The sequence below is a fragment of the Lissotriton helveticus genome, chromosome 8, assembly GCF_964261635.1.
Source record: "Lissotriton helveticus chromosome 8, aLisHel1.1, whole genome shotgun sequence".
NCBI classification, from domain to species: Eukaryota; Metazoa; Chordata; class Amphibia; order Caudata; family Salamandridae; genus Lissotriton; species Lissotriton helveticus.
In genome coordinates this window covers 133555113-133570141 of record NC_136069.1, presented here as the reverse complement: position 1 = coordinate 133570141, position 15029 = coordinate 133555113, and positions in this window count along the sequence as shown.

Here is a 15029-nt window from a genome sequence, read left to right as displayed (position 1 = left end):
GATACTCTATCATTACATTTAAATGCACAATGAAATCCTCATGACGTAACGGGTTGACAAAGAAATGGATGCAAAAGGTACATTCCCATTGAGTCTCTTATTTACACTGTAAGTGATGTGGGTGAGCAGTCTTTCACCTCCCAAACAACAGTTCCATTAAACGTATTTAAAATGTTTGCTTTTTAAGCTGTTGTGGTTTGTGACATCCCATGACATACTAGAGATAAACAACCACAAAATTGGATTAATGGTTTCTCTGCTATCAACGTCTCACTGACAAAGAGGCAGAACTGTTTACAACCCGGTAAGGTTTTTTGATGCGTTTTATTTGAGACTTTGGGCCTGTTTTAGAGTTTGGTGGACAGGGTACTCCGTCACAAATGAACCAGTGCACACAGATTACCAAACCCTAGTCTGCCTGCCTCATTCAGAGATGGGTGGACCATCAGTGTTCTGTTGACTGAGCCCTTGTCGGCTCTGTCAACAGAATACTTCCTCTGATATCCCAAAAGAGGAGGCCGCCATAAGATTGACATGACACTGTCTGCTTTATATGGGATGGACAGGTGTTTTAATGCCTTTTTTCCTTTCTGTCACTGCCAGGAAAAAACTGGCAGTGAGGTATAGGAAATAACTCAATAAGAACACCCACATCCTGAGAGAAAGCCCCACCCACCCTCCCAGTGTGTGTTTCATTAGTATTTTTGTTTTTAGGAAACCAAGTTCTGCTTTTGGAGTTTGTTTCTGAAAAACAAAAAAAGTCACACTTTTGGTGGGTGGCCGCCAAAACCGTCGGCGGACGTTCACCAAACGCTAAGTACATTGAAAGGAATTGCCATGACAGCGGCTCCTTTCAATGCTAAAGCAGCGGTCATTTCTAAATTTGGTCCGCGGAGTGTCCTCGAAATGTTAGAGGTAATGTCCTCTGGCAACTCAAGCACCACCACTCTGTCCGCCAAACTCAAAATCAGGCCCTTTGAATGGTTTTCAGTGAAGTAATCCGCAGGCTCTGTGTTAGACGGGGACCCTGAGGGTCGGCCGGATACCGAGGAAGAGATCCCCGAGGGGGACCGTCTCCGGCGATCGTACAGACGAGTACCCTCCCTCCCCACAAGCAGGCACCACACCAAGTCGAGTTCAAGGCTTTATATAAGGTTCTTAAGGCAAGGATATCAGCGATACAGGATAACTTGGACCCGAGGGTCCTCTCACTTCTAGTCTCTGTAGGGAAAGGGGGTAGCGGGACAGTCTTGGTACCGGATCGGTACAGGTTGTGGTAAAAGGCGAGCTCACAATCCTCGAGCTGGAGGGTCTGTGGATCGGGCCGCGGCAGCGCCAGCAGGCCAAGGTGATAGTCTCATAAAGCAGAGGGCCGCGGCGGCGCCAGCAGGCCAAGACGATGGTTTCACGAGGCAGAGGGCCGCGGCAGCGCCAGCAGGCCAAGACGATGGTTTCACGAGGCAGAGGGCCGCGGCAGCGCCAGCAGGCCAAGACGATGGTTTCACGAGGCAGAGGGCCGCGGCAGCGCCAGCAGGCCAAGACGATGGTTTCACGAGGCAGAGGGCCGCGGCAGCGCCAGCAGGCCAAGACGATGGTTTCACGAGGCAGAGGGCCGCGGCAGCGCCAGCAGGCCAAGACGATGGTTTCACGAGGCAGAGGGCCGCGGCAGCGCCAGCAGGCCAAGTCACGGATGAGTTCTTCTCGGGTCTCTCGACTCCAGGATACAACTGCCTTCCTGGTCTGGCCCTGCCCCAGTTATAGGTCTGGTCCCCTTTGATGTCCGGACCCTCGCGCCTGGGGGCCGGGAGGTCCGGGATGAGGGAGTCCAGACACCCAGCAGGGGGGTGGAGCCAGCGCCCAGGCGGCCTGGGGTGATCGACACCTGGCGGAGGAGAGCCGTTGACGATTCCTTCTCCCATTGACTCGCCAAGTGATCACTCTGCCTCCTGGGAGGAGGGTGGGGCCTCGATGTCGGGACCGGCCGGGCCTGGGATTAGGGTCGAGTTGAGGCCACGCGGCCTCGTGCTGCAGTGCCCCAAGATGGCGGCCGGGTCGATGTCGTGGGGTAGATGGTGACCCGGGCCAGCTGGGTCCGGAGCTGGTGTCTTGTAGTGGAGGGATTGCAGGGTACTTCGGGTGGTCGTTTGTGGACTCTGGCTGGGGATGCAGGGAGAGCCAGGGTCCTGGTCCCATTGCGGGGAGGGGGGACAGCTCGAACATGCGGCCTGTCCAACATGCGTCCCCCCCAGCTGAAGGCGGGGAGAGTCAGCCATCTTCCTGGGGACTCTCCTCGCTGAGGCGGAAAAAGCGTGACAGGCCGTCGGCGTTGGCGTGGTCCTGGCCTGGACGATGTTCCACCGTGAAGTCCATCCCCTGCAGGGAGATGGACCAGCGCAACAGCTTCGGGTTCTCCCCCCGCATTTGCATCAGCCATTGCAGGGGTCGGTGGTCTGTTTGCACCCGGAAGTGGGTGCCGAAGAGGTATGGCCGGAGCTTCTTGAGTGCCCAGACTACGGCGAAGGCCTCCCTCTCAATGGTGCTCCAGCGCTGTTCTCGGGGCAAGAGGCGTCTGCTGATGAAGACCACCGGATGGTCGACCCCTTCGGTGTTGAGTTGGGAGAGGACGGCCCCCACACCATGATCGGAGGCGTCCGTCTGCACAATGAATTCCCGGCTGTAGTCGGGAGCCTGGAGCACGGGGGCTGTGCACATGGCAGTCTTTAGCTTCTCGAAGGCTGATTGGCAGTCCGGGGTCCAGTTGACGGTTTTGGGGCTCTTTTTGGAGGTGAGCTCTGTGAGGGGCCCCACGATGCTGCCATAGTCCTTCACGAACCGCCGGTAGTATCCGGTGAGCCCCAGGAAGGCCCGGACCTCCGTTTGGCTCGTAGGGGGTTGCCAGGCCTGGATGGCAGCAATTTTGAGTTGGAGAGGGGCCACCAGCCCGCTTCCCACTTGGTGTCCCAGGTAGGTCACGGACCCTTGGCCAACTTGGCACTTGCTGGCCTTGATGGTGAGCCCGGCTTGCTGGAGGGCGTGTAGAACCTCCCGCAGGTGGCGGAGGTGGTCGGTCCACTGGTGGCTGTACACAGCAATGTCGTCCAGGTAGGCGGCGCTGAAGTCTTCCAGGCCCGCCAGCACCTGGTTTACCAGCCGTTGGAACGTTGCCGGGGCGTTTTTCATGCCGAAGGGCATGACTTTAAAGTGGTAGTGCCCGTCTGGGGTAGAGAAGGCGGATCGTTCTTGGGCCCTAGGGGTGAGGCCGATCTGCCAGTAGCCCGCTGTTAGGTCGAAGATGCTCAGGTAGCGGGCGGCCCCCATCCGGTCAATTAGCTCGTCTGCCCGGGGGATGGGATGAGCGTCGGTCCGGGTAACTGCATTCAGCCCTCGATAGTCCACGCAGAACCGGAGCTCAGGGGCAACGCCCGGGGCAGCTGCCTTGGGAACCAGGACGACTGGGCTCGCCCAGGGACTGTCTGAGGGTTCGATCACTCCTAGGGTCAGCATCTTGGACACCTCGGTCTGGATGCAGGCTCGTACCCGGTCTGGTACGCGGTATGCTCGGTGTCGAATAGGAGGGCTGTCCCCGGTGTCCACATCGTGGAGGCACCAGGGGGTGACTCCGGGGGTGAGGGAGAACAGGGAGGCGAACTGCCTCAGGAGCGTTTGGCAGTCTTGGCGTTGCTCCGGGGACAGGGCCTCGGAGAGCTGGACCCCTTCCACTGAGCCATCCTGCTCGAGGGCCCTCAGTAAGTCCGGAAGGGGTTCGGAGTCTTCTTCTGTCCCAGTATCGGTAGCCATCAGGAGGCTGAGTTCGGATCGCACAAAATGGGGTTTGAGCCTGTTGGCATGGAGGACCCGTAGGGGGTTCCGGGCAGTCTCCATGTCGATTAAATAGGTGACGGGCCCCTTGCGTTCGATTACCTTGAAGGGCCCGGACCATCTGTCTTGGAGGGCACAGGGCTCAACCGGGGACATCACCCAGACCTGTTGTCCAGGTTCGAACTCAATGGAGGACGTGTGCTGATCGTACCACCTCTTCATGTCCTCCTGACTGGCCTCGAGGTTGGCTTTGGCGGTGTCTCGGAACCGCCGGGTCTGGTTGCGGAGAGCCAGGAGATACCGGTAGATGTCCGGGGGAGTTTTCTGGGGAGGCTGCTCCCAACCTTCCTTGACTAGGCTGAGGGGGCCCCGGACGGGGTGCCCGTACAGTAGTTCAAAGGGGCTGAAGCCGAGGGACTTCTGCGGGACCTCCCGATAGGCAAACAGGAGGCATGGAAGCAGTACGTCCCACTGGCGTCGAAGGGGTTCTTCTAGACCCATAATCATCCCCTTGAGGGTGCGGTTGAATCTCTCGACCAGTCCGTTTCCTTGCGGGTGATAGGGGGTCGTGAATTTGTAGGTGACCCCGCATTGCTGCCAGAGGGACTTCATATATCTGGAGATAAAGTTCGTGCCCCTGTCACTGACGACCTCCCGGGGGAACCCCACCCGGGAGAAGATCCCCATCAGGGCCCGGCCCACCACGGGGGCCGTCACAGTCCGAAGAGGGATGGCCTCGGGATAGCGGGTGGCGTGGTCTACGAGGACCAGGATGAACCGGTGTCCTTGGGCTGTTCGAGGGTCGAGGGGCCCCACAATGTCTATTCCCACTCGTTCAAACGGGGTGGTGACGACAGGAAAGGGTTGTAATGGTGCTTTGATTTTTCGGCCACTTTTTCCGCTGGCCTGGCAGGTGGGGCAGGCCTTGCAGTGGTTGGTGACATCCTTCCGCATGTGGGGCCAGAAAAAATGGGTCACCAGGCGGTCGTAGGTTTTATCCTGCCCCAGGTGTCCGGCAAGGGGGACATCGTGGGCTAGGTTCAGGAGGAAGTCTCGGAAGCGAAGGGGCACCACCAGCACCCGACTGGCCCCTAGTTCTGCAATTTTCTGCTCGCTGTAGAGCAGGTCTTGGTCCCAGTAGATCCAGTGGGCCCCCGAGGTATCCCCGGTGCTCTGGGCCAGGGCTTGCTGCCGGAGTCCTTCGAGAGAAGGACAGGTTTTTTGCTCGGCCCGGAATTGTTCCTGCGTGGGGCCTCCCTCCTGCCGCCATTGTGCCAGGTCAGGGACGTCCCGAAGCTGGCCGGGTCCTTCTTCGGTTTGGGTCAAGGGAATGGCGTCTGGGGCGGCCTCCTCTGGGAGGAGCGCGGGAGGAGGTTCTGGCCACTCGGGCTCTTCTGGGCTGGGGACCGCGCGGGCGGTCATGGACCGGGTCGTGACGCAGACCCATTCGGGGAGGCCAAGCATCCCCAGGTGCTCCCTCCATTCGACAGCTGCCCAGGGAGAGCTTTCAAGGTCGTTTCCTAGGAGGCAGTCCACGGGGGCATCATCGCGGACAGTTACTTTTAACATCCCTGTTACTCCCCCCCACTCGAAGGGGACGCAGGCCATGTGGCATAGGCTTTCGGAGTTGTCGGCTGATCGAACAGGGCAAAGAATGTTCGGCAAGATTTGGTCTGGGGTGACGAGGTGGCGTCGGACCGCCGTTACACTGGCCCCGGTGTCGCGGAGGGCTTCCGCCCGGCGACCATTGATGTTAACCCATTGACCGTACTTCTGTGTGTTGGCGGGAAGGGGGGCCCGCGGAATCCTGTCTCTCTCCCCTAAGCAGACCAGTGCCATGGCGGCGGGTGCCCATTCCGAGGGATCGGTCTCGTACTCCTCTTGGTCTTCCGGGATTATTTCTTCCCCTAGGGCCGCCGCTGCAACTTGGCGGGGAGTCGTGTTCGGATTCTTTGGGCAGTTGGGATCACTGGCGTAGTGGCCGGGTCGCTGGCACCTGTGGCACGTAATGTTGGCCCGGAAACCGGCCCGGACGGCAGGGCTTCCCCGGCCAACCGGGGTCGAGGGGTTTCTGGGGGGTGACGAGGGGCCGGGGTCTCTCCCCCGACCCTGACTTCCTCCTCCCCCTCGGGGGCGATACGACCTGGATACTTCGCTGGGTGCGCTCCGGCCAACTCGGGTGCTTTCCCACCGGTCGGCTTCGGCGGCGAGTTGTCGAGGGTCGGTTAGCTTGCTGTCCAGGAGGTGTTGCCGGAGCTCCACGAAGCAGTTGTTCGACAGGTGTTCCCATACGATAAGGTCAAAGAGTTGTTCGTAGGTGGTTACTTTGTTGCCCTTGATCCACCCCTCGAAGGCTCGGCTAAAAAAGTTCACGTACTCCACCCAAGTTGTACCCGGAATCCGTTTGCAGTCGCGGAACCGTTGGCGGTACATCTCAGGTGTGAGCCCGTATCGAGTGAGGAGGGCGGCCTTCATGTGGTCGTAGGAGGTCATTAGCTGGTCCGGGAGTTGCAGCAGGGCGTCCCGCCCTTCGTTGACAAACCTCCCCCATAATCCGGCTCCCCAATCGCTTCGGGGAATCCGGTGGGAGGTCATTGCCACCTCATAGGCTTTAAACCACTGCTGGATATCATCGTTCTTGTGGTATTCCCGGATGACCTCTTTGGGGATGTGAACCTTGGGCTCGGTCGAGGCAGACGGGGTCGGTCGTTCGGGGAGCCCGAGGTCTTTATTCTGTTTCTGAATCTCCAGTGCTTTGAGATTGCGCTCATGTTCGTACTCTAGTCTCTTTTCCTCTAGCTCCCTCTGTCTTTGCTTGTCTTCCCGCTCTTCCCTGAGCCGTAAGTGTTCCAGGGTTATTTTTTGTTCTGCCAGCTTGAGTTCCCCATCCAAGCGAAGTCGGGCAAGTTCTAATTCGTGGAGTCTGGTTTTTTCTCTTTCTCGGATCTCTTCCAGGGAGAGATCCGCTCTTTCTTTAGTTGGTGCGGGGCTCGTTTCGGTTGTTTGTGTTCGGGGTACGGCCGTACCCGTTTCTGCCCAAGCTTCTAGGGCTCGTTTGAAGTCTTCCTTTGTGCTAAGACCTGTGGTTGGAAGTCCAAGTTCTATGCAATATTGCTTCAGTTCCCGGTGGTTGTAGTCTTCCAATTTTTCCATCTGAAATTTTTCCGTTGTTCCGCTCTCTATTGACATGGTTGTTGTGTGTGGTGGGGCGAGTGACTTTCTGTACGATTATGCGTAGGTTCGGATCCCACCGCTGCCACCAATGTTAGACGGGGACCCTGAGGGTCGGCCGGATACCGAGGAAGAGATCCCCGAGGGGGACCGTCTCCGGCGATCGTACAGACGAGTACCCTCCCTCCCCACAAGCAGGCACCACACCAAGTCGAGTTCAAGGCTTTATATAAGGTTCTTAAGGCAAGGATATCAGCGATACAGGATAACTTGGACCCGAGGGTCCTCTCACTTCTAGTCTCTGTAGGGAAAGGGGGTAGCGGGACAGTCTTGGTACCGGATCGGTACCGGTTGTGGTAAAAGGCGAGCTCACAATCCTCGAGCTGGAGGGTCTGTGGATCGGGCCGCGGCAGCGCCAGCAGGCCAAGGTGATAGTCTCATAAAGCAGAGGGCCGCGGCGGCGCCAGCAGGCCAAGACGATGGTTTCACGAGGCAGAGGGCCGCGGCAGCGCCAGCAGGCCAAGACGATGGTTTCACGAGGCAGAGGGCCGCGGCAGCGCCAGCAGGCCAAGACGATGGTTTCACGAGGCAGAGGGCCGCGGCAGCGCCAGCAGGCCAAGACGATGGTTTCACGAGGCAGAGGGCCGCGGCAGCGCCAGCAGGCCAAGACGATGGTTTCACGAGGCAGAGGGCCGCGGCAGCGCCAGCAGGCCAAGACGATGGTTTCACGAGGCAGAGGGCCGCGGCAGCGCCAGCAGGCCAAGTCACGGATGAGTTCTTCTCGGGTCTCTCGACTCCAGGATACAACTGCCTTCCTGGTCTGGCCCTGCCCCAGTTATAGGTCTGGTCCCCTTTGATGTCCGGACCCTCGCGCCTGGGGGCCGGGAGGTCCGGGATGAGGGAGTCCAGACACCCAGCAGGGGGGTGGAGCCAGCGCCCAGGCGGCCTGGGGTGATCGACACCTGGCGGAGGAGAGCCGTTGACGATTCCTTCTCCCATTGACTCGCCAAGTGATCACTCTGCCTCCTGGGAGGATGGTGGGGCCTCGATGTCGGGACCGGCCGGGCCTGGGATTAGGGTCGAGTTGAGGCCACGCGGCCTCGTGCTGCAGTGCCCCAAGATGGCGGCCGGGTCGATGTCGTGGGGTAGATGGTGACCCGGGCCAGCTGGGTCCGGAGCTGGTGTCTTGTAGTGGAGGGATTGCAGGGTACTTCGGGTGGTCGTTTGTGGACTCTGGCTGGGGATGCAGGGAGAGCCAGGGTCCTGGTCCCAAGGCGGGGAGGGGGGACAGCTCGAACATGCGGCCTGTCCAACACTCTGAATATATTGCGGCTAACAGGAGCAGCATGGGCTTTTCATTACAGTGTGTGCTCTGGGTCCCCTGCTGCCATCTTGTGAAATGGATTTGTGTTTTTGTTGATAAAGCCTTGACCTGCTCTTCAAGAGTGTGGCCAAACACATAGAGAGTAATATACATCAGGGAGTTGAAAGAAACAGTTTCAGTGTTGCTTCCTCCGGCTTCGAGTGACTGCATGGAGGACAGAAAGGCTTTATAGTGCACGCAACATGCACTGATGCCTGTTAACACACCCCCCCCAGAGAGTACCGCGCTGCTGTGAAAATGTCGCAAAGAGTGAATCTTCCAGTGTTTCATTTTTAATGAAAAAGTTGCTTTTCTATAGGTTAAGGCTCTTTCAAATGTTATTACTATTTATAGGTCGAGGTGCAACATTCACAGAAAGCCTGCTACTCACCAGCAACTAGAGAAGTAGCCCTAAAAACAGTCCCCAAAAGCAAAATACCCATACCTCTTTGAACCAAATGCCGAATGGCATTGAGTGAGTGAGTGAGTGAGTGAGGAGAGTAAGCCCAACACTTGTTTGATTATTTCCTTGAGGGAATTCTGAAAACAACGTGGCCAAATTGTGCATTTTACACCTAATTCCTGAAAGATTTTGGCCATCTATCTATCCATCTGCTTTCCTTTCTCTATCCACCTGTCCATCCTTCTTGACATTCACTCTTTACTCTCTCCAACCACCCACCCATCTTTTCTCTCTCCAACCACCCACCCATCCTTACCCGTCTCCATTGATCCATCAATAGACTCATCCACCTACGTAGCCACCCATCCATCTACCCATCCTTCTGCACACCACTGTCTCCAGCCCTCTCGTCTTTCCTTTCATGCACCCACGTTCCATTTGTCCCCCACCCCCAGCTCGCTCCATCATGCTGCTCTCCTGCAGTGGTGTTTATGAGATTCTATGTGGAAGCCAGAATCTCCAATAAAAGTGAAAGGGGACATAGACAATATTGTCAAGGATTTCTAATACATGCATTGCCCAGTGGTACCTCCATCCAATGTGCTAAGTTTGGAGATTCAGGACACTTTTTCTTTCAGCTAAGTGCAGCTAGGAGGCCTTGCTCAGGTGGGGGCATTATTCAAAGGTGCAACATTTCCAAACATTAATGAGACAAGGTTTAACTTTTTTTTGTCAGCGTTTGGTTGAGCCACCCTAGAAGGGCAGGACATCAGACAGCAGCAGAGCTAGTTTCTAGGTTTCAATTCAAGTCAAGACTGTGTATACCTCTACGTGCAGCAGGAAACTAACGCAGCACCATACATTCATTGCACACCGGAAGTCCGGCCCTAAGACCAGCTACAACAGAAGATCCATTGCAGGGTGTCCACATAGCAACTGGTGGCCCTGAATACCAATGGCAATGTGTCCAGCAGTCAGAGTGTACACTTTACTCAAGGTGAGTACAGGGGTGTGCCTGCATCTAGGTGATCATGTGTGTGATGCCTAGATGGATATGACCATGGATGTGGTACCAATATCTGAGTGAAGATCTGGCAAACACTTCCATTATTGTATGTGTGTAGTATTTGCATTGAGGTGGGCACGACTGTGGCCCCTAACTTAGCGTAAGCACACATATGCCAAATAATTCAAGTCAAACACAGATTTTAGACATATTTTGTGACTAGTAGCATGGAAGCCAAGGTAGTAAAATGATTGCTGGGGCCAATGTCACATGACCCAATCTTGAATATAAACTAGGGAGAATTGTCGATAGGACTGGTAGCAGGATCATCTATCTGTGAAATGTATGCAATGTTGTCCATTTTAAGTTTGTGCAATGCTGTTAATTTCAGTGCCCATGTCTGCTGCCTCAGTGGACATGCTCTGCCTTCTCTGCTAATCAGTTGTGGCTGCTAAGCCTTGAAATTGTTGGAAGTCATAGTTTCCTGAATTCCAATGAGTGAAGGGAGTGAGCGAGGACCTTTCTTAGCAGTGCTAAGGCGTGAGGGTGGTTCTCTCCTCCCAGCAAGAAACATTTGAAACCAATGTGGTTAAATAGTGCATTCTCCTTATACCAAGAATCACATACAATTTTCCAGCGCCAGAATGTTGCCATTATGCCCTTCCATATACACTCAGTACCCACGAAGATCCCCAAAGTAAGAACTGCCCGCCCTCCCCCGTATAAAAGAGCAGTATTTTTCCATGGATGTTCCCGTTCAATGCATACACACACGGATGACAATAAGTGCTCTACAAATCTACTGACTGATTGAAACCTACTGATTAAATGGATGCCCTCTCTTGTGTCAAGAATTACCTCCAATATGTTAGCATCACCATTCTGCCGTGGGTGCCCCCATATGACAAGAACTACTTCTAGTATGATGGGGCATGCATTTTGCCATTGGAAACACCTCCCACCCGTATGCCATGAGTGCTCTGCTCTCCCACACAACCTAAGAGTTACTTCCATTATAGTCATGGCCACTGGAATTATGAGAGTCTGCTATCTCAGTTTTTTTCACATCATTTGCCGCGTTTGCCAATTAGTCCATCATCTGCTGCATAATCTGCAGATTTTAGCAAAAACGAATTCTTTCTAGCTCAAATGGGTCAAAGGTTACTAATATTTGTCCATGTGTGTTGGAAAATCCTTTTTAAAGGTTAACTGGTCATCTTTTAGTTGCTTACTTCTGTATTTGGTTGTTTAACTGGTACTAATGAGGTGACATATTTGCCCAGCAGTATTACCATGTGTAAACAAGCATTTGAAATGCAATAGGTCTCGCATTAGGAAAGTTTGAACAATTGGTATTGTAAATGACACTTTTTTTATTTATGTGTTGGTTTTGAAAATAGCAAAAGTAATAGCTTTGTCAGTTACAATGTCAATAGTTTGAACTTTCGCAAATGTGACACCTATAGCATTTGTAATGCAATGTGTGTTGTCTTTACGTGACTTAGATGTATTGATATTGCAAATAACAATGGCTTTTAATTTTGTAAATAATTAATACTTAAATAACATTTATTGTAATTTATAATGGCAATAGCTTAAACGTTTGTAAATTAATTTTGTGAAGATTATGTTCAGTGTATTTTATTGTGACGAAAATCCAAGAACATTGCATTTGCACCTGGTGGTGGATGTGGTGGTGGTGGGTGTGGTGGATGTGGTGGTGGATGTGGTGGTGGATGCGGTGGTGGTGCATGTGGTGGATGTGGTGGTGGTGGATGTGGTGGTGGATGTGGCGGTGGATGTCATGGTGGATGTGGAGGTGATGGTGGATGTGGTGGATGTGGTGGTGGATACGGTGGTGGTGGTGGATGCGGTGGATGTGGTGGTGGATGTGGTGGTGGTGCATGTGGTGGATGTGGTGGTGGATGTCATGGTGGATGTGGAGGTGATGGTGGATGTGGTGGATGCGGTGGTGGATGCGGTGGATGTGGTGGCGGTGGATGTGGTGGTGGATGCAGTGGTGGTGGTGGATGTGGTGGTGGTGGATGGGGTGGTGGATGTGGCGGTGGATGTCATGGTGGATGTGGAGGTGATGGTGGATGTGGTGGTGGATGTGGTGGTGGATGTGGTGGTGATGTTGGATGTGGTGGTGGATGTGGTGGTGGATGTGGTGGTGGATGCGGTGGTGGATGCGGTGGATGTGGTTGTGGTGGATGCGGTGGTGGTGGTGGATGCGGTGGATATGGTGGTGGATGTGGTGGTGGATGTGGTGGTGATGGTGGATGTGGTGGTGTTCAGTGGGAATTTGCCGGACAATTTACATTAAGATGTTTTATACTTCATGGACATTTTCAGGGTTGTCTTTGCTTTGTTGTGAAAACTAAAGGGCAGACTCTAAAAGTATCCGATTGCAGGCGAGGAGCCCTTAACGCTGGGGGCCAGGAGCCCCTCCGGGTTCTCATAATAATCAGCCACGGATCAAAGTAGCGCCTGGGCGGAAAACAAAGAGAACCCCGTGGAGACCTCCAAGCGCCTTTGATTTCAAGCAATGCCTGCTGCAGGGGTGGGCCCGTTGCGAACAGCATGGCGGAATTAATTCAATTCAATGGTGTGGCCAACAGTGATGGGGAGGGGCAGGGAGGGAAGGGGGCGAAGGGGGCAAGGGTAAATATGGACATGGAGGGGGTCGGATGAGGGAAAGAAGAGAGGATATTGAAGGCAGGGACGAATGACGTGTTTAGAAGAGAGAGGAAACGAGAAGGGAGGGCTGAAGTGAGGGGGAGGAGGAAGGGGATGAAAGGATGCTGAAAGGCAGAGTAGGAGTAGAGGTTACGAAAAGAATGAAGGAAAAGAGGTCAAGCAAAGGCATGAAGCAACTGAAGGACAGAAGGAAGGCAGAGAAGGGGGGGGGGAGGAGAAATGCGACAAATGTTTTGGGTAAAAAAAAAAAAGAGAGACGGAGGGAAGGCAGGGGAGGGGGGAGAAGAAATGCGACAAATGTTTTTTTTGTTGTACTTTATATTTGCCTGGCTATATACATATATTCAAGCATGTACTCCATTAGGTAGGCATGGCTGTGGAGAGGTCAGTAGCACGTCAGGCATCGGCAAACCTTTTGGTCAGATTGGGAAATTAAAACAAGTTAAAACGGTGAGCCACCGTTCTGAAAGTAAATGCGCACATGGTGTACTGCAAATGAAAACAAGCAGCTCATTAGGAGTGGTGGGGGCGGGCACAGAGAGACGTGACACGGCGGGGAGGGGGCGGAGCGGGTAAAAAAATGTGCCTGGCTATATACATATATTCAAGCATGTACTCCATTAGGTAGGCATGGCTGTGGAGAGGTCAGTAGCACGTCAGGCTTCGGCAAACCTTTTGGTCAGATTGGGAAATTAAAACAAGTTAAAACGGTGAGCCACCGTTATGAAAGTAAATGCGCACATGGTGTACTGCAAATGAAAACAAGCAGCTCATTAGGAGTGGTGGGGGCGGGCACAGAGAGACAAGGGGGGAGTGGATGCTGGAGGGGGAGGTGTGCTGGGAGAGAGAGTGGCGCTCTTCTGCCCCTACTTTCAAAGCTGCCATGACGATGCGACACGGCGGGCAGGGGAGGGGGCGGAGCGGGTAAAACAATAAATAAACACGACGGCTGGACGAGAGAGAAGGGGTGGGGGGAGGAGAAATGCGACATGGCGGGCAGGAGAGGAGGGGGCGGAGCTGGGGGAGGCTGTGAGATGTGCACGCGCTTTTAAGCTCTAAGCGCATGCGCATTGAGCTTAAAAGTCACGGGCACTGCAAGGAATCGCCACGATTCCTTGCAAGTTAGTTAAAGAGTGGTTAAGCCCCCATAGTCTCGCAAGCTCGATGCGCATGCGCATCGACAGGCGAGACCTAAAAAATACAAAATAATGAAGTAATACTATCAAAAAATGTGCTGCATTTTTCTTCAGTGTTTGCCTTTTCTTACCACATAATTAAGGGCCTGATTTTGTTCTTAGAGGTGATGGATATCCCATCCACTCAAATTCCATTATATTATACAACATTAATATTTCAGCGGTCAGGATATCCATCACCGTTGTGACAGAGTAACACGTCCGTCAATATCAAAATCAGGACCAAAGTTAACTTTGCCGCATAATTTGGTGCTCTTCTCCAGCATAACTCTACTGTTCTTGATTATAGTAGAGTTAGTAACGCACTCGCTAGTGTTACAAACACATACACACCCACTCACATGCACTCCCACACTCTCACTTACACTTAGTCACTCAGACACTCATGGGCTCATGCACTCACACACTGATTCTCACATAAACTCTTTCTCTCACCCATTCTCTCGCTCTCTTGCAAACTCTCTCATATTCTCTCGCTCTCATGTACACACCTGTCACCCACTGTCACCCTATCTCTCACAAACACTCACCCTCAGACACAAGGTCAAACAGTCACATTCCACTACTCGCATATTTTGTCACCCACACTCTTAATTTTCCAGCCTTTCTGTGTTCTGTAGCAAAAACCTCCACTGCTGAGACACATGCTGTTCCCATCGTGCTCGTTAATGGAGCTTGGTGAAAACATTTCCCTCAATCGCCATTCAAAAGGTCAAAACAAATGGCAATGTCAATGCTTGTTTTCATGCATGATGTGAATAAAAGAGTGTCGTTCCATAAACCAGGCGGCAGGGTTTATATTTGTTTTCAAACCCTGAGCCAAGCAGTATCATAACTGGAAATGGAGCAGATTACTTTGTGAATTTAATTTCAAACAATATTTAATGATCTCATGACTTCTTCAGGCAGTCCTGGCTTTTTAGCCAGCAACGCTTTCCAAGTTTGCTTACAATGTTGTGGAAAAAACTAGAAGTCCCAAAATGCTGCATTGCTCTGCCTAAAAATCTGGGAGTAGCTGGAAGAGTTATGCAAGACTATAAGCCTTTAGGCAACTATGCACAAAGTTTAAAACATTACAGTTTCCTTTGTTGTTTGTTGCTTTTATTTATAGAAGCAATCAAAGTTTAATTAATGATTTTGTGAAAGGACAGAGATTGTATTTCATGTGCAGATGTTAGGATTCCAGTGCTAATGGGCAAACGTTCACCCTCCATTAAAACAATGAAACTGGCTAAAGCTTTATTGCAGGCCACAATGAGAGCCCCCTGGGGTGTGTAGTAGCACCCCAGCAGGCCCAGCCTCCTAAGTCGTGCTGTGTGACAGCAGCAGTAAGTGAACACGCCTACATTGAGAAGATGCAGCACATGCCGC